Source organism: Patella vulgata, chromosome 3 (genome assembly GCF_932274485.2).
Source record: "Patella vulgata chromosome 3, xgPatVulg1.2, whole genome shotgun sequence".
Classification (NCBI taxonomy): domain Eukaryota; kingdom Metazoa; phylum Mollusca; class Gastropoda; family Patellidae; genus Patella; species Patella vulgata.
In genome coordinates this window covers 34741141-34765460 of record NC_065881.2, presented here as the reverse complement: position 1 = coordinate 34765460, position 24320 = coordinate 34741141, and the positions used below count along the sequence as shown (strand labels likewise).

General features: G+C 36.7%; 1 long non-coding RNA gene across 1 annotated transcript in view; it reads left to right on the top strand.

Annotated features, from left to right (window-relative positions):
- Positions 1 to 24320, top strand: part of LOC126816730 (uncharacterized) — a 63172-nt gene that overhangs the window by 29917 nt on the left and 8935 nt on the right. The window contains exon 2 of the long non-coding RNA XR_007678528.2: positions 17005 to 17109. This is a non-coding gene — a long non-coding RNA (uncharacterized LOC126816730). The remainder of the gene's footprint in view (positions 1 to 17004; positions 17110 to 24320) is intronic.

Here is a 24320-nt window from a genome sequence, read left to right as displayed (position 1 = left end):
CCAAAAGCACCCATTTTTCGTGTTTTCTTCAAAATATCGGACATTTTTTCGACCACTTCCGGTTTAAGGATTCTTGTTGAAATAGTTTTATCAGTTGGTTTTGACTATAACTTCATGTTCCATAAGTTTCAGAAACGTCAATTCGGCTGTAAAACGAAACTCGGACACACAAAATGGGCAGAAAATTCGATAAAAAAATTCGAAAAATAAAGGGTGATAACTCTGAAAGAAAGTTATATTCCTGGAATCGGATTGCCATCAGGTATCCAAAAATGTAGGTCAAATTTGAAAATTTTGAAAAACTACAAAAATTGTCTCCTTAACAACTTATTTTCAAATTTCGAACGACAAAAGCCATAGATGAATGTTCAAAATTGAAAAATGTGAGATAGCCATTGTCTCGGAAAAGATTCAGGGTTTCCAAAAATGTGAATTGTTTTAAAATAGGTAAAGAATTGGCGAAACCACGGCCGATTTTTGATTTATTGCTACCGTTCAAAATTCGGCCACTTCCGGTCTGCGCAGAAGTTTCAAAAATACTTTATCAAGTAACCACCACATGGTTTCCCGATAGAAAATTTGGTTCCAGATCGATATCTGTTTCCGATCATGGAGAAATAGGCTCCCGCGGTAAATAATAATAATAACTAGACCTGCAAGCAGCACTGAACCGGCTTTCAGGAATCAGACAGGAAGTGTGTCATACAATAGCCCATTTATCGAGCTATCAAACGATACTGTAGATGTTTTGATTCAGTCACACCCGACGGTGAAATCTCGATTGTTGCAAGAGTACCGATTTTTTTACTTTCTTTTTTTAAAAAAAAAAAAATATTGAATATTTTTTTGACTACTTCCTATTTACGGATCATTATCGGGATAGATTTAACAAGTGGTATGGGAACTTAACTTCCTGTACCAGAAGATTTAGAAAGATCTATTGGACAGTTTTACCTCCCTTATACCATTAGAACTAATAGAAGCAGATTTACAGATGTAACGATTTTTCGGCCTTTTTCAAAGATTGTGGCCTTTTTGGACCATTTATACAATATTGAGGCTTTTTGTCCCCCGCCTTTCGAAGAAAGCAGGGGACTATTAAAATGGGTTCGTCCGTCTGTCTGTCTGTCCGTCTGTCTGTCCGTCTGTCTGTCCGTCACACTTTTTGGGACACAATAACTCTCTTCCTAATTGAGCTAGAATGTTCAAACTTGGTGTATGTGTTTATTAGGTCAATGCCTTGATGGAGTTCGAAGATGAGCATTTTCCGCTTAGGGTAAGCAGAGATAAGCAATTTGATTGGTTGATGCTTTGGGACACGATAACTCTCTTCCTGAGTGGGCTAGAATGTTCAAACTTGGTGTATGTGTTGATTAGGTCAATGCCTTGATGGAGTTCGAAGATGAGCATTTTCCGCTTAGGGTAAGCAGAGATAAGCAATTTGATTGGTTGATGCTTTGGGACACGATAACTTTTAATTGAGCTAGAATGTTCAAACTTGGTGTATGTGTTTATTAGGTCAATGCCTTGATGGAGTTCGAAGATGAGCATTTTCCGCTTAGGGTAAGCAGAGATAAGCAATTTGATTGGTTGATACTTTGGGGCACGATAACTCTCTTCCTAATTGAGCTAGAATGTTCAAACTTGGTGTATGTGTTGATTAGGTCAATGCCTTGATGGAGTTCGAAGATGAGCATTTTCCGCTTAGGGTAAGCAGAGATAAGCAATTTGATTGGTTGATGCTTTGGGACACGATAACTTTAATTAACTCTAATTAAGTGAGATTGATGATTGATGATTGGTGTATAGTTTCATTACAGTAATACCTTGACTAAGTTTGATAATGAGCATTTTCTGCTCAGGGTAAGCAGAGCGATACGCAATTTGATTGGTCGAGACTTTGGAAAACAATAACTCTCCTACTTTGATTGTCCCCCGCCTTTCGAAGAAAGCAGGGAACTATTAAAATGGGTTCGTCCGTCTGTCTGTTTGTCTGTCTGTCCGTTCCGCTTATGGTAAGCAGAGATAAACAATTTGATTGGTTGATCTTCGAATTGAGTAAATGTTCATGCTTATTGTCCCCCGCCTTTCGAAGAAAGCAGGGAACTATTAAAATGGGTTCGTCCGTCTGTCTGTTTGTCTGTCCGTTCCGCTTAGGGTAAGCAGAGATAAACAATTTGATTGGTTGATGCTTTGGGACACTATAACTTTAGTTCTAATTAAGTAGATAAACAATTTGATTGGTTGATGCTTTGAGACACTATAACTTTAGTTCTAATTAAGTGAGAGTGATGAAACTTGGTGTATAGTTTCATTACAGTAATACCTTGACTAAGATCGATAATGAGCATTTTCTGCTCAGATTAAGCATAGCGATAAGCAATTTGATTTGCTGAGACTTTGGAACACAATAACTCTCCTTCGAATTGAGTTAAAATGTTCAAAATTGGTGTGTATGCTTATTGTCCCCCGCCTTTCGAAGAAAGCAGGGGACTATTAAAATGGGTTCGTCCGTCGTCTGTTTGTCTGTCTGTCCGTCACACTCCTTCGAATTGAGTTAAAATGTTCAAAATTGGTGTGTATGCTTATTGTCCCCCGCCTTTCGAAGAAAGCAGGGGACTATTAAAATGTGTTCGTCCGTCTGTCTGTTTGTCTGTCTGTCCGTCACACTTTTTGGGACACAATAACTCTCCTCCCAATTGAGGTAGAAGGTTCAAACTTGGTGTAGGCCTTTATTAGGTCAATGCCTAGATGGAGTTCGAAGATGAACCTTTTCTGCGCAGGCTAAGCCGACATAAGTCATTTGATTGGTTGATGCTTTGGGACACGATAACTTTAGTTCTAATTAAGTGAGAGTGATCAAACTTGGTTTATAGTTTCATTACATGAATACCTCGATAATGAGCATTTTCTGCATAGGCCGAGATAAGCTATTTGATTGGTTGATGCTTTGGGGCACGATAACTTTAGTTCTAATTAGATGAACCTTTTCTGCGCAGGCTAAGCCGACATAAGTCATTTGATTGGTTGATGCTTTGGGACACGATAACTTTATTTACACTGGTTACCTGTTAAATATCTTATTGATTTTAAGATTTTATTACTTACTTTTAAATGTTTAAATAATTTAGCTCCTGTTTACCTCTCAGATCTTTTAGAACTTTATACACCTGGCCGAACATTACGTACATCAGATAATGTATAGTTTCATTACATCAATACCTTGACTAATGTGATAATGAGCATTTTCTGCTCAGGGTAAGCAGAACGATAAGCAATTTGATTGGTTGAAACTTTGGAACACAATAACTTGCCTTCTAATTGAGGTAGAATGTTCTAACTTGGTGTAGGCATTCTTTAGGTGAATGCCTTGATGGAGTTTGAAGATGAGCATTTTCTGCTAGGGGTAAGCGTAGATAAGCAACTTAGTGTATAGTTTCCCTACCAAACCAGATACTTCAAAACCTTTACTGGATTTGATTGTGAACATTTTATGCTTAGACTAAGTATAGATAATCAGTTTGCTTGCTCTATACTTTTGAAAAAAATAAATGTGCAATTAAGCAATATGTGTCATCTATTTATTTTAGTATTTTGGCGGGGGACATCAGCCTCACTGTTGGCTTGTAAATTTGGATTCACACCATAGACCACCGTTAGGACTCTAAGTAACAGAAGTTTAAGAAAGGAAATAAGAGAAGTTTTCGAGATAAAAGCGTCTGAATAGCCTCCAAAAAGGAAAATAATAGATTTTCAGCGTTTCATTATATATTGCCTAACCCGCGAAATTTTACCATTTAGATGTCATAGGATCGTCCATTGTTCAGGCTCTCCAATGACTCTTTAGTTATTTTGATTCGGTGAAATATTACGTAGTAATAACTTTTTTCGCAAGATCACCATTTTTTTTCCTTTTTTATGTTTTTTTTTTCTCAAAATATCGGATATTTTTTCGACTACTTCCGGATTTTGGATCATTGTCGGTATAGTTTTAACAAGTTGCTTGGTTACCTAACCTTCTGTACAAGAATTTTCAGAAAAATCCATTCAGCTGTTTTCCAAAGAAAGAAAAATAGAAGAGCACTTTCAGTAATTTAAGGATTTTTCAACTTTTTTCCAAGATTGAGGCTCTTTTTGGATCACTTATATTATTTCAATGCTTTTATTTTTGGACTCACGCCATAGTCCACCGATAGGACTCTGAGTAAAAAAAGTTTTAAGAAAAATCGTAGTTTTCGTTTTCGAGAAAATGGCGTCTCAAAATGCTCCAAAACGGAAAATACTAGATTTTCGGCGTACCATAAATTATTTTCTAGCCATCTAAATCGTATCATTCAGATTTCATATGATAGTCCATTAATGGGGCTATCCAGCGATACTTTAGTTCTTTTGGCCTGCTAACATCTGATGGAGAAAACAAGTTTTTTGCAAGAGCGCTATTTTTTTAAACCTTTTTCTTCATTTTTTGCATACTTCCGATATGGAGATTATTGTCGGGATAGTTTTAATAACCGGATTGGCTTATCAAATATCCACAGGGCTATGTAATGATATATTAAATTGTCTGATCAGATAAAATGCCCCTGGGAAATCATATGTTCAATATTGCCAAGAATGCAAAAATGTCAATATATCGAAAATTAAATTTAAATATTTCAATACGTATTATACATCGTTAGAATTGTAATTACGTCAGCTATCAGAATATGTAACTTTTTTGTAAAAATTTGTTTAAATAATAAAGTAATAGAGCATTTTCCAAAATTTCACGATTTTTTAACTTTTTTCGATTTTCAGTACGTTATTTTACCTATTCCAGAAATTTCAATGTCTTATTGGATGGATTCATGCACAAGACTACCAGAGGGACTCTCGATAGGGAAAGTTAAAAAAAAATCCTTTGAGCAGTTTTCGAGATACAGGCGTCCAAAAACGATCCAAATCAGAAAATACCTGATTTTCAGCATGTCATATTTTGCTGCCCTCTCATAGGATCCGTGTGAAATGGGTATCATATGACAGTCGAATCCCCGGGCCACCCAACAATACCTTAATTTCTTTAATCCGTTGATATCGGGTGGAGAAATCACGTTTTTCCCAAAAGCACACATTTTTTGCGTTTTCTTCAAAATATCGGACAATTTTTCGACCACTTTCGGTTTAAGGATCCTTGTCGAAATAGCTTTATCAGTTGGACTTGGACTATAACTTCATGTTCCAGAAGTTTCAGAAACGTCGATTCGGCCGTAAAACGAAACTCGGGCTCACAAAATGGGCAGAAAATTCGAAAAAAATCGAAAAATAAAGGGTGATAACTCTGAATAAAAGTTATATTACTGGAATCGGATTGCCTTGAGGTACCCAAAAATGTAGGTCAAATCGTATCATTCAGATGTCATATGATAGTCCATTAATGGTGCTATCCAGCGACACTTTAGTTCTTTTGGTCCGCTAAGATCTGATGGAGAAATCAAGTTTTTCGCAAGAGCGCTAATTTTTTTTAACCTTTTTCTTCATTTTTTGAATACGTCCGGTATGGAGATTATTGTCGGGATAGTTTTAATAACCAATTTGAGCAATTAGATAGCCACAGGGCTCTGTAATGATATATTACATTATCTGATTAGATAAAATGGCCCTGAGAAATCCTATGTTCAAAAATTCAAAAATGTCAAAATATCGAAAATTAAATTTCAATAACTCAATACATATTATACATCGTTAGAATCGTAATTAGGTCAGCTATCTGAATGTGTAACCTTTTCGTAAAAATCTGATTAAATAATAAAATATTATAGCATTTTCCAAAATTTCACGAATTTTCGACTTTTTTCGATTTTCAGTCCCATTTTTATCCTATTCCAGACATTTCAAAGTCTTATTAGATGGTTTCATGCACAAGACTACTGAAAGGACTCTTGATAGAAAAAGTAAAAATTAAATTGTAGGTTAAGTTTTTGAGATAAAGGCGTCCAAAAACACTCCAAATCAGAAAATACTTGATTTTCAGCTTGTCATATTTTGCTGCTTGGTCATAGTATCCGTATAAATTGGGTATCATTCGACAGTCTATTCCTCGGGCCACTCAACGAAAGCTTAATTCGTTTAATCCATTGATAATGGACGGAGAAATTGAGTTTTTCCTCCAAAACACCCATTTTTTGCTTCTTTTTTTTCAAAATATCTATAATTATTTCGACTACTTCCGGTTTCCGGATCATTTTTGAAATTGCTTTATGCAGTGGTCTGACTAAATAGCTTTATGTTCCAGGACTTTCAGAACTATCGATTTATCCTTTCCAAAGAATATAAGGGTTGGGAAATGGGCAGAAAATTCGAAAAAAATCGAAAAATAAAGGGCGATAACTCGGAATGAAACTTATATTTCTGGAATCGGATGGTCTTCAGGTATCCAAAAATGTAGGTCAAATTTGTAAATTTTGAAAAATAACAAAAATTGTCTCTTAAACAACATTTTTCATTTTTTGAACGGTAGAAGTCAGCGACGAAGTTTCGAAATTTCGAAATTTTCAACTGCTATTGTCCGAGAAAAGACTCAGGGTTTCTGAAAATGTCATTTGTTTGAAAATAGGTAAAGAATTGACAAAACAACGGCTGTTTTTTATAGGCCCACATTTTCATGTGGACGTATATTGTCGTCGCCCCTGTCCGTCTGTCCGTCCACAATTTTTTGTGAACAGTCTACAGGTCACAATTTTTATCCGATTACAATGATCTCGGTTCCTTTCGATATTGGCATGTATCGGAGCGTAACTTCATGGATTATGGCCCCTGATTGTAAGAAAAATCACGTTTTTAGCTTGTGAACACTGTAGAGGTCACAATTTTTATCCGATTTGGTTTAAACTTGAAAGGTATGCTTATAACCCAAAGATCTCGGTTCCTTTCGATATTCGCGCATATCGGAGCTTAACTTCCTGAATTATGGCCCCTGATTGTACGAAAAATTGCGTTTTTAGCTTGTGGACCCTATAGAGGTCATAATTTTTATCCGATTAAAAAAAACGTATTATTACATCACCGTTACACCCTAAGGATGACTGAGTTCGAATTTCATGAAAATCGGCCCAAAACTGACAGACAAAATGGCCGCCCTTCGTTCTCAAATAGCGTAAAAATATGGTATATCAAGGTTGTGACCCTATAGAGGTCACAATTTCTATCCGATTTTGTTGAAACTTGAAATATAAGTTTATAACCGAAAGATCTTGGTTCCTTTTGATATTCGGGCATATCGGACCGCAACTTCCTGAATTATGGCCCCTGATAGTTCGAAAAATCGCGTTTTTAGCTTGTGGAACCTATAGAGGTCATAATTTTTATCCGATTTAAAAAAACGTATAATTATATCACTGTTACACCCTAAGGACGGCCAAGTTCGAATTTCGTGAAAATCGGCCCACAATGGACAGACAAAATGGCCGCCACTCGTTCTCAAATTGCGTAAAAATATGGTATATCAAGGTTGTGGACCCTATAGAGGTCACAATTTTTATCAGATTTTGTTGAAACTTGAAATGTAAGTTTATAACCCAAAGATCTCGTTTCCTTTTGATATTTGCGCATATCGAATTGTAATTTCCTGAATTATGGCCCTTGATTGTAGGAAAAATCACTTTCGTTTTAGCTTGTTTTCTATCCATCTCTCGAAAATGTGGGCGTATCCTGCCTGGCAGCCGCTGGTTAACTTTTTGACACCATACCAAATTCGGCCACTTCCGGTCGGCGCAGAAGTTTCAAAATTGTTTTATCAAGTAGCCACCACATGGTTTCCCAATAGAAAATTTGGTTCCAGATCGATATCTGTTTTCGATCATGGAGAAATAGGCTCCCGCGGAAAAAAATAATAATAATGATAATTTTAGTAAAAACAATAGTCGTCTGTGAAAGCCTAATAATTTTAGTAAAAACAATAACTTCAGACGAAAGTCTGAAAGCCTAATAATAATAATTTTAGTAATCTCAATAATCTTAACAAAAACAATAAGCTTAATAATAATAATAATAATAATTTTAGTAATTTCAATAATTGTAACAAAAACAGTTCTGTTTCACACAGACTACGCAGTGTGAAACCCTAATTAAATGTTTGAGATTACCCAAATCCGATTGACTTTAAATTTATACACAGTGTTTAAGGTCATGTGACGAAGAAGTCTAATGATTTTCAGCGATTTCCGATAATTACTTCCAGAGTTATGGCCCTTGATCACTTCAAAAAATCTAGAGGTCTAGAGGTCAAAGTTAATATCCGATTGACTTTAAATTTATACGCAGTGTTTAAGGTCATGAGACGAAGAAGCCTATTGATTTTCAGTGATTTCCGATAATTACTGCCAGAGTAATGGCCCTTGATTACTTTGAAAAATCTTGTCGACGCTCTAGAGGCTAAAGTTAATATCCCATTGACTTTAAATTTATACACAGTGTTTAAGGTTATGAGACGAAGAAGTCTTCATTTTCAGCAATTTTTGATAATTACTGCCAGAGTTATGGCCCTTGATCACTTCAAAAAATCTTGTTGATGCTCTAGAGGCCAAAGTTAATATCCCATTGACTTTGAATTTATACACAGTGTTTAAGGTCATGAGACGAAGAAGCCTATTGATTTTCAGCGATTTCCAATAATTACTGCCAGAGTTATGGCCCTTGATCACTTTGAAAAATCTTGTGGATGCTCTAGAGGCTCAAGTTAATATCCGATTGAGTTTAAATTTATACACAGTGTTTAAGGTCATGAGACGAAGAAGTTTATTCATTTTCAGCGATTTTCGATAATTACTGCCAGAGTTATGGCCCTTGATCCCTTCAAAAAATCTTGTAAATGCTCTAGAGGCTAAAGTTAATATCCGATTGACTAATATTTCCTTCGAAGACCAAAAGTTGTTATATGGGACTGTAAGAGGATACCTGACAATTCAATAAAGTAATTGAATGTCATTAGATAAGAGAACACGAGAAAAATAGAAATAGTCCGTACATTCCCTTGTTTATATTCATTCTATACCTTATAAAAACATGGTAATGCACAGACTTTTTCTGTTTTTCTTTCGTGTTCTCTTATCTAGTGGCAGTCAATTCTTTTTATGAATTGTCAGATATCCTCTCACAGTCTCACACAACAAAACTTTTGGTCTTGGAGGGAATTATTAGTGAGCAGAAATTCGGCCATGTATCTGTTATCACTCGTCACATCAGTCAGTTATATAGGAGTATGACTTGTGTTTTCCTTTGGCGTTCGTCACTTCCGATTCAGGAAACCTGTATTACTCAGCTATCGTAGCAATGATCTCTGTGTTAAAATTATATTTGGAACGTGTTTAATTAGTTCTATCACATATGTGATAATGTCTGACACCAATATTGTATTACTCAGCTATCGTAGCAATGATCTCTGTGTTAAAATTATATTTGGAACGTGTTTAATTAGTTCTATCACAAATAGAAAATTTGGTTCCAGATCGATATCTGTTTTCGATCATGGAGAAATAGGCTCCCGCGGAAAAAAATAATAATAATGATAATTTTAGTAAAAACAATAGTCGTCTGTGAAAGCCTAATAATTTTAGTAAAAACAATAACTTCAGACGAAAGTCTGAAAGCCTAATAATAATAATTTTAGTAATCTCAATAATCTTAACAAAAACAATAAGCTTAATAATAATAATAATAATAATTTTAGTAATTTCAATAATTGTAACAAAAACAGTTCTGTTTCACACAGACTACGCAGTGTGAAACCCTAATTAAATGTTTGAGATTACCCAAATCCGATTGACTTTAAATTTATACACAGTGTTTAAGGTCATGTGACGAAGAAGTCTAATGATTTTCAGCGATTTCCGATAATTACTTCCAGAGTTATGGCCCTTGATCACTTCAAAAAATCTAGAGGTCTAGAGGTCACAGTTAATATCCGATTGACTTTAAATTTATACGCAGTGTTTAAGGTCATGAGACGAAGAAGCCTATTGATTTTCAGTGATTTCCGATAATTACTGCCAGAGTAATGGCCCTTGATTACTTTGAAAAATCTTGTCGACGCTCTAGAGGCTAAAGTTAATATCCCATTGACTTTAAATTTATACACAGTGTTTAAGGTTATGAGACGAAGAAGTCTTCATTTTCAGCAATTTTTGATAATTACTGCCAGAGTTATGGCCCTTGATCACTTCAAAAAATCTTGTTGATGCTCTAGAGGCCAAAGTTAATATCCCATTGACTTTGAATTTATACACAGTGTTTAAGGTCATGAGACGAAGAAGCCTATTGATTTTCAGCGATTTCCAATAATTACTGCCAGAGTTATGGCCCTTGATCACTTTGAAAAATCTTGTGGATGCTCTAGAGGCTCAAGTTAATATCCGATTGAGTTTAAATTTATACACAGTGTTTAAGGTCATGAGACGAAGAAGTTTATTCATTTTCAGCGATTTTCGATAATTACTGCCAGAGTTATGGCCCTTGATCCCTTCAAAAAATCTTGTAAATGCTCTAGAGGCTAAAGTTAATATCCGATTGACTAATATTTCCTTCGAAGACCAAAAGTTGTTATATGGGACTGTAAGAGGATACCTGACAATTCAATAAAGTAATTGAATGTCATTAGATAAGAGAACACGAGAAAAATAGAAATAGTCCGTACATTCCCTTGTTTATATTCATTCTATACCTTATAAAAACATGGTAATGCACAGACTTTTTCTGTTTTTCTTTCGTGTTCTCTTATCTAGTGGCAGTCAATTCTTTTTATGAATTGTCAGATATCCTCTCACAGTCTCACACAACAAAACTTTTGGTCTTGGAGGGAATTATTAGTGAGCAGAAATTCGGCCATGTATCTGTTATCACTCGTCACATCAGTCAGTTATATAGGAGTATGACTTGTGTTTTCCTTTGGCGTTCGTCACTTCCGATTCAGGAAACCTGTATTACTCAGCTATCGTAGCAATGATCTCTGTGTTAAAATTATATTTGGAACGTGTTTAATTAGTTCTATCACATATGTGATAATGTCTGACACCAATATTGTATTACTCAGCTATCGTAGCAATGATCTCTGTGTTAAAATTATATTTGGAACGTGTTTAATTAGTTCTATCACATATGTGATAATGTCTGACACCAATATTGTCCTTTAAAAGTTTCCTATACTAAACGTTAGCATGGGGCAAAATATAAAAACCAAACAAATTCTAATGGTTTTCTGATAATTACTTTTAATCAGATTTTAATGTATTATAAATGTTTCATTACCGAAAAAAGTAAAAATATGTGACAACTCTTGTTGACTGTCTGGACGATTTATCTGCTGTGGACGTATGTTTCCTTACCTAGCAACCTATCTTTGTAGTTTTGAAAGTAGCTTAACTAGTAGACCAGTTAACAGGGAGTTCAAGCAATCAAGACGAGAAATAACAAGAGATTGAATTAAAGTTCTAGTAGCATCATTAGATAAATATTTACGTTTTCTGCTGATATTGTGCAGATTATAATAGCCATTCTTACAAATATTATTAACATGATTTTCCATTGTAAAATATGAGTCAATGATGGCTCCTATGTTTCTTGCAGTTTGTGATGGAGATTTAACAGTTTTACACACTTGAAGGATCAGAGTCAACTTTACTAAGCACATTTTTAGAACCACTTTGGATAGATATTCATTTTTGTCATCGTTTAACTTGAGAAAGTTTGAAGTCATCCAAGTTTTAATGTCATCTATATGCACTGTTTAAGTTTTGACTTAGAAAATATGAAATGATTGTGAACAGAGGGTTGGATTGATAGTTAAATCTGAGTATCGTCAGCGTATAATTGGAAACACAGCCCATGCTTACGTACTGTGTCTCCCAGGGGTGATGTATAAAGACTAAAAAGTATTGGTCCCAGAACTGATCGTTGCGGAGCGCCACAAGTGAGAATGTTTTTGGGTGAAGCGTGATCACCAACTATAACTGTTTGATGTCGGTTTGTTAGATACGAAGTAATAAGTTCAAGAGCATTTTCTTTGATTCCAAACACATTCTGTAGTCGATTTAGATGGTCAACAGTTTCGAAAACTGCCGATAAGTCTAGCAGTACAAGTAGAACACATTCACTCTTATCTACAGATACGTGGATGTTGTTGTGTACACGTATGAGAGCAGTTTCAGTACTATGGTATTTTCTGTAGGCGCTTTGTAACTTTTCCAATAAATCATGATCACTTACAGTAGAATCTGTATTAAGCAGCCACTCAAGGGAATTTTCATGACTGGCCGCCTAACGGGAGTGACCGCTTAATAAAATCTGAGTGTTTGTTAGTGCTGACATCAAGTGTTATGCTTGGATGCATTGGGAGCAAACATCAATACTTGCATCAGTAAATTTGGCCGTCGCTAAAACTTGCTTGGGACGAAAATTATTTGACACAAATCTATGATATATCTTCTGTAAACGTGTCATTTTGTACCAACATTGATACTACTGTCAACCACTGTGATGTATTCAATATTATTTATCCATTTTTGTGAAGAAAATCCATGAATTAATTATATTATACGCCCACATTTTCATGTGGACGTATATTGTCGTCGCCCCTGTCCGTCCGGACATCCGTCCACAATGTTTGTGTACAGGTCACAATTTTTATCCGATTTGAAATATAGGTTTATCACCCTAAGATCTTGGTTTCTTTCGATATTGGGGGATCACGTGGCTAAGTGGGTAAGGCGCTGGCTCGCTAGCCTGGAGGTCAGGTGTTCGATCCCTGCATTGGCCGAGAAAGTTCATCCCGATTTTCCAGCGTGGTTTCTCCTTGTTAGTGATGAAGGACGGAGGGCCTGACAAGGACAGCTGTTAAGTCGTTCGGATGGTACGAAAAACCGAGGTCCCGTGTACACATTGGCGTGCACGCAAAAGATCCCTTGGCAGTAGGAATTCGATATAAGAGTAGGCCGTAGCGCCGCTGCCCGGGCAAAATTTCCCTCATAGCACACTGTATGGCGTATGCCCGTCTTCATTAGCCCAGGTTAGGAGCAGAACAGTAGGAGGTTAAACCCCATTTCATTTCCTTTCGATATTGGCATGTATCAGACTGTAACTTCATGGATTATGGCCCCTGATTGTACGAAAAATCACATTTTTAGCTTGTGAACACTGTAGAGGCCACAATTTTTATCGGATTTGGTTCAAACTTGAAATGTATGCTTATAACCCAAGGTTCTCGGTTCCTTTCGATATTCGCGCATATCGGAACGTAACTTCCTGAATTATGGCCCCTGATTGTACGAAAAATAGCGTTTCTAGCTTGTGGACCCTATAGAGGTCATAATTTTTATCCGATTTAAAAAATGGTATTATTATGTCACCGTTACACCCTAAGGACGACTGAGTTCGAATTTCGTGAAAATCGGCCCAAAACTGACAGACAAAATGGACGCCCTTCGTTCTCAAATAGCGTAAAAATATGGTATATCAAGATTGTGGACCCTATAGAGGTCACAATTTTTATCCGATTTTGTTGAAACTTGAAATGTAAGTTTATAACCCAAAGATCTTGGTACCTTTCGATATTTGCACATATCGGACCGTAACTTCCTGAATTATGGCTCCTTATTGTACGAAAAATCGCGTTTTCAGCTTGTGGACCCTGTATAGGTCATAATTTTTATCAGATTTAAAAAAACGTTTTATTATATTACCGTTACACCCTAAGGACAGCTGAATTCGAATTTCATGAAAATCGACCCAAAACTGACAGACCAAATGGCCGCCCTTCGTTCTCAAATAGCGTAAAAATATGGTATATCAAGGTTGTGGACCCTATAGACGTCACAATTTTAATCTGATTTTGTTGAAACTTGAAATTTAAGTTTGTAACCCAAAGATCTTGGTGCCTTCCGATATTCGCGCATATCGGAATGTAACTTCCCGATTTATGGCCCCTGATTGTACGAAAAATCGCGTTTTTAGCTTGTGGACCCTATAGAGGTCATAATTTTTATCCGATTTAAAAAAACCTATTAATATATCACCGTTACACCCTAAGTATGGCTGAGTTCGAATTTCATGAAAATCGGCCCACAATGGACAGACAAAATGGCCGCCGCTCTTTCTCAAATAGCGTAAAAATATGGTATATCAAGGTTGTGGACCCTATAGAGGTCACAATTTTTATCCGATTTTGTTGAAACCTGAAATGTAAGTTGATAACCAAAAGATCTCGTTTCCTTTCGATATTTGCTCATATCAAATTGTAATTTTCTGAATTATGGCCCTTGATTGTAGGAAAAATCACTTCCTTTTTAGCTTGTTCTCTATCCATCTCTCGAAAATGTGGGCGTATCCTGCCTGGCAGCCGCTGGTTTTATCAAAAAGCACATGTCCAAAAAACATTGCTGAATTTGTCAACGATTTTTAGGGGGTGTAACTCTGTATGTAATATAGGGGTGCTAAACCCCATTTCTCTCTCTCTCCCATTCTTCTTAGATTTAAAAATTTCCTTATTGAACATGAAGTTGGGTCTTATACCAGGTTTTATCTGATTTTGTTGAAACTTGAAATGCAAGTTTGTAACCCAAAGATCTTGGTTCCTTCCGATATTCGCGCATATCGGAATGTAACTTCCCGAATTATGGCCCCTGATTGTACGAAAAATCGCGTTTTTAGCTTGTGGACCCTATAGAGGTCATAATTTTTATCCGATTTAAAAAAACATATTAATATATCACCGTTACACCCTAAGGATGGCTGAGTTCGAATTTCGTGAAAATCGGCCCAAAACTGACAGACAAAATGGCCACCCCTCGTTCTCAAATAGCGTAAAAATATGGTATATCAAGGTTGTGGACCCTATAGAGGTCACAATTTTTATCCGATTTTGTTGAAACTTGAAATGTAAGTTTATAACTAAAAGATCTCGGTTCCTTTCGATATTTGCTCATATCGAATTGTAATTTTCTGAATTATGGCCCTTGATTGTAGGAAAAATCACTTCCTTTTTAGCTTGTTCTCTATCCATCTCTCGAAAATGTGGGCGTATCCTGCCTGGCAGCCACTGGTTTTATCAAAAAGCACATAAAAAACATTGCTGAATTTGTCACCGATTTTTAGGGGGTGTAACTCTGTATGTAATATAGGGGGTGCTAAACCCCATTTCTCTCTCTCTCCCATTCTTCTTAGATTTAAAAATTTCCTTATTGAACATGAAGTTGGGTCTTATACCAGGTTTTATCTGCCTTTGTGTTGGGCTTTTTTAGTTCAAGGAACTCATCAGTAAACCAAGCATTATTTGGTTGGATATTAATAGTTTTGGACTTGAGTGGTAGGATTTGATCAAGAACTTATACTATTATAAGCACTGGCTTTTTGATTGACTCTTTCTAGTTGAGAAATTGAGAAATAATTAGCATTCTGAAGTTTTATTAAGAAAACACCTGTTATCAAGTTTCTTGAAGTTTCTTAAAGTGAGTGTTTTAGTTTGAAGTGAAGGCTTTCGAATACTCAGATTAAAATTAACTGGAAAATGAGATTATTCGAAACACTTACGTTATGAATAAGATTTCCACAGTCTAGATATAACTAAATCCAAAATATTACCAAAGGGAATGTGCTCTAAGTAAGTCATTAAATCGAACAGATCCTGCAAGTGAAAATTAAAATCTCCAAGAAGTAGAAGTCTATTGTACGAACAATTGTGTTTTTAGCTTGTGGTCCCTCTAGAGGTCGCAATTTTTATCCATTTAAAAAAAACGTTTGAATTTATCACTGGTACATCATAATGACAGTCAAGTTTAAATTTTGGACCGAAACTACTGGACAAAATGGCCGCTCCCTGTACGCAAATAGTGTTAAAATATATAATATCAAGGTTGTGGACCCTCTAAAGGTCATAATTTTTATCCGATTTTGACGAAACTTACATGTGTTTATATCCCAAAGATCTTGGTTCCTTTATATATTCGCGCATATCAGACCGTGACTTCATGGATGATGGCCCCTGATTGTATGAAGAAAATGCGATTTTTAGCTAGTGGAACTTCTAGAGTTCACAACTTTTATCCGATTTTAAAAATCCTTTAAATATATCATCGTTACACCCTCATTATACAAAAAAATCGCATTTTTAGCTTGTGATCCCTCTAGAGGTCACTATTTTTATCCAATTAAAAAAAACGTTGGAATATGTTGCTGTTTCATCAAAATGATGGTTGAGTTCAAATTTAGCAAAAATCGGACTGAAACTGCCTGACAAAATGGCCACTCCTTCTATGCAAATAGTGTTAAAATATATAACATCAAGGTTGTGGACCCTCTAAAGGTCACAATTTTTATCCGATTTTGACGAAACTTAAAACATGTGTTTATATTCCAAAGATCTTGGTTCCTTTATATATTTGTGCCTATCAAACTGTGATTTCCTGGATGATGGCCCCTGATTGTATGAAGAAAATGCAATTTTTAGCTTGTGGAACTTCTAAAGGTCACAATTTTTATCTGATTTAAAAAAAACGTTTAATTATATCACCGTTACACTATAATGAAGGTTGAGTTCAAATTTCGGGAAAGCAGATACGAAACTGCCCGACAAAATGACTGTTCCTTGTATGCAAATTATGTAAAAATATGTAAAATGAGGCTGTGGAGCCTCTATAGGTCAGAATTTATGTCCGATTTTCATGAAACTTAAATCCCAAAGATCACAGTTCCTTTTGATATTCGCGCATTTCAAACCTTAACTTTATGGATTATGGCCCCTGATTTTATGAAAAGTCACATTTTTGTTTTAGCTTGTTCTCTATCCACCTCTTGCAAAATATAGGCGTATCTTGCCTGGCAATCACTGGTTAATTTAATCATGTTTAAATGTGTTGACCAATGGACTAATGAACTAAAATGGAAAACAAGTTTTATTAGATGCTGGGTAGACTTTTGGGTAATCTGTCATACAGTCTGATCTTAGAAATATTATATAGTATAATTTGTTTCTTGTTTTTTCAGGAAAATGATGTTCAGGTGACATTTGAAGATCAACAAAAAATAAATAGATTTGCTAGACACAATGCCAGATTACAAGATATTAAGGAAGAACTTGTTGCAAAAAAGGTTTCTTCTTTACATTTAGTTTATTGTCCCCTGTCTTTTGAGGAAAGCAGCAGACTATACATTAAAATGGAATAGTCCGTCCATCTGTCTGTCACACTTTTTGGGTCATAATAACTCTCCTTCTAATTGAGCTAAAATGTTTAAACAGGATGTAGGTGTTCATTAGGTGAATGCCTTGATGGGATTTGAAGATAAGCATTTTCTGCTTAGACCAAGCAGAGATAAGCAGTTTGATTAGTCTATTCCATGGGAAACAATAACTAAGTTAGACTAGAGTGATGAAACTGAATGTATACTTTCATTACATCAATACCTTGACTAATAATATCAACACAATGAACATTTTCTGCTGAGTGATAAGCAATTAGATCAAGACTTTGTTTGGAGCACACTAACTTTGATTCTCATTGATTGAGAGTTGTGAAACACAATAACTCTGCTTTTAATTTAGGTAGAATGTTCAAGCTTGGTGTCGATATTTATAAGGTTCAGTGATTAGCATTTTCTGCTAAGGCTCAGCAGATGTAAAGGCCCGGTCCCAGTGGCCGATGGACACAAAACGTATGCAAAAAGGACACAGCGGACAAGCAAACTTTCGGGGGTGGCTCCATCCGTTTTCATCCGCTCCAGAAATGGACAAAATTGAGGAAAATTTGCGAAAACAGAACGGAAAAGAACAAATGTGGGAAGTATGTAGCGGGGAAGTTAAATGGATGTTCATCGGAAGCCTAGCGGATGGAAGTGGATGACAGCTCCGAAGGGGTTAGGCAAACTCCAGACATCCTTCAATATACCAGATACATCCCAGATACAAACGCTTTGTCCGTTTTGAAAACTTTATATACGAGATGCATACGCTTACATCCTTTCTATTTCCGTCCTACTAACGATGTATAGACGTTCCATGTACCTTATCTTTCCTTCCTCTTTCCGTTTTCAGCTGGAGCGGATGTGAGTTGCGAGGATGCCCAGCGGATGCAGAGAGGATATAGTAGTGGACGTTTAACGGATGATAAAGGACATGGAACGTTTGGTGCTCGTATATGTCGCGCATTTACATCGTACACAACAGAAAGTTCATCCGTTATAAAGGTTTTGTGCAGCTCAAAACTTTTTGCGCGTATGAAATCAAAGTGAACGGATCCTCGATGGATAGAGCGTATGAAACACGTATGCAATGAGTATACAGCAGATGCATGTTGTTTTCAAACGGAGGGCACGTTTTTTCCCCCCGTTTTACATCCTCTTTGCATCCGTAAGTGCAGTGGGACCGGGCCTTTAGCAATTTGATTGGTGAATGCTTAGGGGCACGATATATTTGACTCTAAATTCTAAGTGAGTGAGAGTTGTGGAACTTTTTAACCCTGGAGCCCAGTGAGATTTAATCAAAATATTAAGCCAAAAAGGTTGAGGTGTACAACACATATTTTACCTCTAATCATTTTAGAAAGGCAGGTCTTATTTTTGTAAACTGTGAATATAACTGGGATCACTCCCCTTAACCCTCCCAAATTTAATGGGAGTTAAAATTCAATGTGATTATCTCCATCCACAATTTTCTTGCAAACGTTTCATACTTAACATTAAGAAACAGAATGCATGACTTAAAAGCATAAAATGTTGTTCTAATGTAGAGCTTAATTAATTAGCACTAATTAGTGACCGTAATTAAATTTTAGAGTCCATATCTGAAACGAAGCCTAAAAGCTAGCTAACCAAGTCATGAAACCAAAAATATCATTTATGAGTGACAAAAGTTGAACAAACCTTGCTTCAGACTGGTTCAAAGGTGTCAAAGGTCACTAATTAGTGACCGTAATTAAAATTAACTGGGATCACTCCCCTTAACCCTCCCAAATTTAATGGGAGTTAAAATTCAATGTCCATCCACAATTTTCTTGCAAACGTTTCATACGTAACACTAAGAAACAGAATGCATGACTTAAAGTAGCTAAGTCTCTAACTCAATATTATTATTATTATTATTACAGCATATTTATAGTGCACCCTTTCATATAACATGTTCAGGGGCACTTTACAAAGTGACAATGTAAATCACACATAAAAAACAAGATTATGGGCATGTTAACGATTGTATACAGAGTCAGTTAAAAGCCTGATTAAATAAATGTGTTTTAAGTTGTTTTTTTAAAAAGAATACAGAGATGTACAACATCTTAAACTAAATGGTAGATTATTCCATAAAACAGGTGCTTGATAACTAAAAGAGCGCTGACCATAGGAGACTAGTTGAACAGTTTTGGGCTTTAAAAGTAGTTTATCTGATGTACGTAATGTTCGGCCAGGTGTATAAAGTTCTAAAAGATCTGAGAGGTAAACAGGAGCTAAATTATTTAAACATTTAAAAGTAAGTAATAAAATCTTAAAATCAATTCGATATTTAACAGGTAACCAGTGTAAATTATATAAAACAGGAGTTATGTGGTCACATTTCTTAGTTAAAGTAACAAGTCTAGCTGCAGTATTCTGTACTTTTTGTAATTTATCTATAAGCTTTAAAGGTAAACCAACTAAAAGTGAATTAAAGTTATCTAATCGAGAAGTGACTAGAGAATTAACAAGTGACTTAGTGGCCTCTACAGTTACACATTTACGTACTTTACCTATATTTCTAATATTAAAATAGCACAATTTACAAATATTATTTACTTGAGCTCCCATAAGCATAAAACTATCAAAGATAGCGCCAATATTACGAGCAGAATAAGATGAAAATATATCACAATTACCAATTACAACAGGGGGGTTGGATGGTGAATGGTTAGCGTGCGCGCGCTGTATCATAAAGTCTGTCATTGAGTCGACTGGCGTGGTTTCGAATCCCCGACTGTACGTGACAAGGAGTAGGGTCGCCTGTCCAACCTCGTGGGTTTTCTCCGGGTCCTCCGGTTTCCTCCCACTGCTAAAGACCCCTATGCGCAAGTGAATTATTGAAATAAAATTATACCATATGTTAGTCCCGAAATGACCTAGTTTGTGTCTAGTGGACGTTAAACCCCATTTCTCTCTCTCTCTCTCTCAATATCATCCAAAGTCTTACACGTTGAAAACACAAATTATTTGTCAATCAAATCAACATTGATGTTGTGATCTTACCGGGAAAGGGTAGGCTTCTGATATCCAATATTTAAGACAATATAAACACTTTACCATTGGTACACGAATCGTGTAGCATAGTGTTTCAGAGTCATTTGTAACACATGACCAGAAAGAACGAGGCTAGACATATTGCACAACTCATGTCAAACGGTGACGCCATATCTTATCTGGAGAGCATGAGCAATAGACTGGAATAACCAGACGCTAGAAATTGGCATTCGGTTGAGACTCGAATGCCGTATTTCGCTGGACATAGCTGATTTGAAATTAGAGTCAAAACGGAAACAATTGAATGTAAATCAGCTTATCCACTGATCACACTTGCTACATGCCATTGCCTGTTGGTTTTTCTTCACTGCCCTACTACACTTTACACAATTCTCAACCATTTTGAATGACAGTTTTTCAATTGACAAAAATTATCAGCCATTCCTTTTATAAATACGGGCTAACTGCTATCATTATAAGCCATTCTCTCTTCCAAATTACAAAGAATCCATTCTGTTTTTTAGTATACAGTGGACTCTTTCACATCCGACATCATACGGGATTGTTACAATATTTCGGATCACACAGCGTGTCGGAATACCGAGCTTTCTCCAAAACCGGAAATCCTGTAACTTCGAAAACCGGAAGTATTTTTATGTTGTAGCTTCGAATCACCAGAATGCTATTCCCTTTAAAAATGATAAACCTTTCTGTACTTTCAAAATTTTATTACATTAAATAATTAACAATAACAATGCAATTTTGAGTTGGTGTAAAATTGTTTCATACTGCAGTTTAAATTATCGGCAAATTTCTGTTTAAATTCATCTTTACGCTTTAATTTGTCTGACACTGTAGCTCGGCCAATTGAATACTTAACGGCTAATTCCTTCTGCGCAGGTCGTGGAACTTTCTCGAAATCTGCTATAAGTCTATAAGTTACCGCTTACATCTAATGTCTAATCTGTTCGGGCACGCTTTGCAGGACGTTCATACATTTTGAATACAATAATGTATAATGATTCTTCAATCGCGGCAATTTTTATAAGCCCACATTTTCATGTGGACGTATATTGTCGTCGCCCCTGTCCGTCCGGACGTCTGTCTGTCCACAATTTGTTTGTGGACTCTCTACAGGTCACAATTCTTGTCCGATTTTGACAAAACTTGAAATATAGGTTTATCCCCAAAAGATCTTGGCTGCTTTCGATATTGGCATGTATCGGATCGAAACTTCATGGATTATGGCCCCTGTTTGTACGAAAAATCACGTTTTTAGCTTGTGGACCCTATAGAGGTCACAATTTTTATCCGGTTTTGTTGAAACTTAACATGTAAGTTTATAACTCAAAGATCTCAGTTCCTTTAGATATTCGTGCATATCAGACCGTAACTTCCTGAATTATGGCCCCTGATTGTACGAAAAATCATGTTTTTATCTTGTGGACCCTATAGAGTTCATAATTTTTATCTGATTTAAAAAACCGTATTATTATATCACCGTTACACCCTAAGGAAGGTTGAGTTCAAATTTCGTGAAAATAGGGTAAATCAAGGTTGTGGACCCTGTATGGGTCACAATTTTAATTCGATTTTGATGAAACTTGAAATGCATGTTTGTAACCTAAAGTTCTTGGTGCCTTTCGATATTGTCGCATATCGGATCGTAACTTCCTGAATTATGGCCCCTGATTATACGAAAAATCATGTTTTTAGCTTGTGGACCCTATATAGGTCATGATTTTTATCCGATTTAAAAAAAACGTATTAGTATATCACCGTTACACCCTAAGGAAGGTTGAGTTCGAATTTGGGGAAAATTGGACCAAAATTGCCAGACAAAATGGCCGCCGTTTGTACACGAATAGTGTAAAAATAGGGTAAATCAAGGTTGTGGACCCTTTAGTGGTTACAATTTTAATCCGATTTTGATGAAACTTGAAATGCATGTTTATAACCCAAAGATCTTGTTTCCTTTCGATATTTGCGCATATCGAATTGTAACTTCATGAATTATGGCCCTTGATTGTTGGAAAAATCACTTTCTTTTTAGCTTGTTCTCTGTCCATCTCTCAAAAATGTAGGCGTATCCTGCCGGGCAGCCGCTGGTATACTATTCAAAAAAAGTAGGGGCTATTTGATTATTAAGTGTTATTAAAGTCACCTAATGAAACTGACGAAGAAACAAATGACAAAATGAAATGAAGTTCACATTCATCGATTTATTCCAAATGATTGTTGGACTAAGTAAGGCACAGACTGACCATTATAAGGGTAAAATGATACCCGGGGTCAAACAGCAAAGTTACCACAGCATCACAACCAAGTCAGTAACGGGTAAATCCTCCTCTGTTTGCCAAACAAGCATTGATCCGACGTGGCATACTCCTAATAAGACGTCTAAGGTCATTTTGGTCCAGATTGTCCCATTCCTGTTGCAACGCAGCAGCAAGTTCTTGGACATTGGCAGGACGTTGTTGACGTTGACGTAACCTCTGTCCAAGCATGTCCCAGACATTCTCGATGGGGGAGAGGTCGGGACTCAGTGCTGGCCAAGGTAATGTGGTGATGTTCTGTTGTTGGAGGTAACCTGTAACGATCCTGGCCCTGTGACATCTTGCGTTGTCATCCTGGAAGATGAAACGGCGGCCATGACGTCGTGCGAATGGCACAACATGGACTGCCAAGATGTTGTCCCGGTAGTACTGGCCTGTAACACGCCCTGCAACAACATGTAAAGCCGTTCTTCCAGCAACAGTGATGCCTCCCCACACCATAACAGAACCACCCCCAAATCGATCATGTCTGATGACGTTAACGTCTTGGAAGTGCTCGTTTCGACGACGCCACACCCTCCTACGTCTGTCCAAAAAATCAACAGTGAACCTTGACTCATCTGAAAACATCACATTGCTCCAGCGTCGATTATCCCAGTGTTGACGATCCCTACACCAACGACGTCTTGCCTGAATGTGATGATCTCTCAAACAAGGGATCACGCGAGGATGTCGGGCGCGAAGGTGACCCCTATGCAGTCGATTCCGAATCGTCTGGCATCTCACTCTCACACCAGAGTCTGTTTGAAGACGAGCGCTGATCTGATTTGCTGTGATGACACGATTTCTCAAGGCCAAGGTACGGATAAATCGATCCTGGGCTTGAGTTGTCGCCCTTGGTCGACCTGAGCGTGGTCTGTCCTGTACAGATTGTGTATCACGGTATCTGGACCATAGCCTGCTTATGACAGACTGAGAAACATTCATCGTCCGCGCCACAACCGCCTGTGTTTTGCCGATCTGTAGCATGCCAAGGGCACGTAACCTTTCATTTTGGGTAAGCCGACGCATATCAAAATTTGTTTTCTGGTCACTAAAACAATTAAACTGATGTTTCCACCCTGGAATTCAATGCCACAATGACTGTAACATTCAAAGTCAGAGTCGTGCAAATCTTGGGTTGGACCCCCATGATGATCCCAAGCATCACCTGCATTCCATGCGGTAGCTATTGGTGCGTTTGGGCGTCACATGTAACTGGAAATGTTTCTTCTGTTAGGTTCTATAGTGACTTTTTTCGTAGTCATTTGCATATTTTAGTATTATGCCCCCAAAATCAAATATCCCCTACTTTTTTTGAATAGTATATAACGTCCTGGAGGTATTTTCCCCAACCTATTCTTCGAACACAATCGCAGCATGTGTAAGACGTTATATTACGCCTGGTCGAGGAAATCTAATTGAAGGGAGACAACTCTATTTACCGTTAGTTTTAATTTGGTTTCAGACTACCAAATTTTGTATTCAGGAATGAAAAGGTCAAAAATGACGTTTTTCGGTCAAATTAATTACGCAATAGGGGGTAGTTAACGTTTTAAAAACTACGCAGTTAAGGGGCTAAGATTCTTTTTAAAAATACTGAAAGTTGGGCTAGTTTTTGTGGTGATGGACATATCATTCCAACGTTTAGGAGCTGCCACCAGAAAGAACGTTCACTAAAAAGAGATTTGGATTTTGGAATGTTGAGATGTTGGTTTACTGAACGTAGTTGGCGTGAGGGTTCGTACTTTGATAAAATATCAAAGGTAGCTTTTCTTCATACCTGTC